The 1,126-nt window shown below is 41.4% G+C and overlaps 1 non-coding gene across 1 annotated transcript; it reads left to right on the top strand.

Moving 5' to 3' along the window:
• Window positions 1–293: 293 nt before the first annotated feature.
• On the top strand, window positions 294–427 carry LOC111726228. Its single transcript, XR_002774054.1, has one exon. It is a non-coding gene; the product is annotated as a small nucleolar RNA SNORA70 (small nucleolar RNA).
• Window positions 428–1,126: the final 699 nt, after the last annotated feature.

Genomic DNA, 1,126 nt, shown 5'->3' with positions numbered 1-1,126 from the left:
CCCCTTTGTAACAATGAAAATACATCCTGCATATCAGATATTTACATTACGATTCATAACAGTAGCAAATAACAGTTATGAAGTAGCAACAAAAATAATTTTATGGTTGGGGGTCACCACAACATGAGGAACTGTATTAAAGGGTCATGACTTTGGGAGGCATTAGGAAGGTTGAGAACCACTGACAGGTGATCTTGGATTTGGCGATGGCTTTCTAATACTACACAAAAAGCACGATCCATGAATGAAAAATTTGATTTTGGACTGAATTCAAATTAAAAACTTCTCCTCTGCTGCAGCTAATTAAGCTGACAGGGCTGCTTTCCTCCAGGGGGCCTGGTGTGCAATGGCTACAAACAGCAGCTTCCTTGGTAGTGTATGTAGCCTGTTCCTTGTATGGGTTGCTTGAAAGAACATGAAGACTGTCTTTCCATATGTTTATAGACCTTGTGTTGTCCCCAGTCTAGGCTCCAGAGAGGTGCCTTTGCACAGCCCCAGAGCACTGTGTCCAGGGTTCATGTTGGCCAAGTTATCATGTCCATCTGCACCAAACTGTAGAACAAGGAGCATGTAAATGAGGCCCTATGCAAGGCCAAGTTCAAGTTCCCTGCTGCCAGAAGATTCACATCTCAAAGAAGTGAGAAACTCTCACCAAGTTTAAGGCACATGAATTTGGAGATATGGTGGCTGAGAAGCAGCTCATCCCAGATGGCTGGGGGGTCAAATGCATCCCCAACTGTGCCTGCTGAGTAAGTGGCAGGCCCTGAACTCATGAAAGCTTCCACCTGCTGCCCCCTCATTTGCACCTACCAGTGTAAGTTCTAACTCCTGTCCACACAACAACAAAAAATAACAATAAAACTTCTCCTCTGCAAGAGACAATATTAAAAGAAAGAAAAGACAAGCAAAGATTGGGAAAAGATATTTGTAAAACATGTCTGATAAAGGACTAGTCTCCAAAATATACAAAGAACTTTTAAAACTCAAAAATAAGAAAACAACCCATTTTAAAGATATGAACAGATGCCTTAAAGGAAGATATACACATGACAAAAAGCCTATGGACAGATACTCAACATTATGGCATTAGGGAATTGCAATCTGAAACAAAGAGATACTAGGACAC

Source organism: Otolemur garnettii, unplaced genomic scaffold (assembly GCF_000181295.1).
Source record: "Otolemur garnettii isolate 467f Iridium unplaced genomic scaffold, OtoGar3 scaffold00057, whole genome shotgun sequence".
Classification (NCBI taxonomy): Eukaryota; Metazoa; Chordata; class Mammalia; order Primates; family Galagidae; genus Otolemur; species Otolemur garnettii.
The sequence above is the reverse complement of the archived record's forward strand: the minus strand, read 5'-3'. Positions and strand labels throughout refer to the sequence as shown.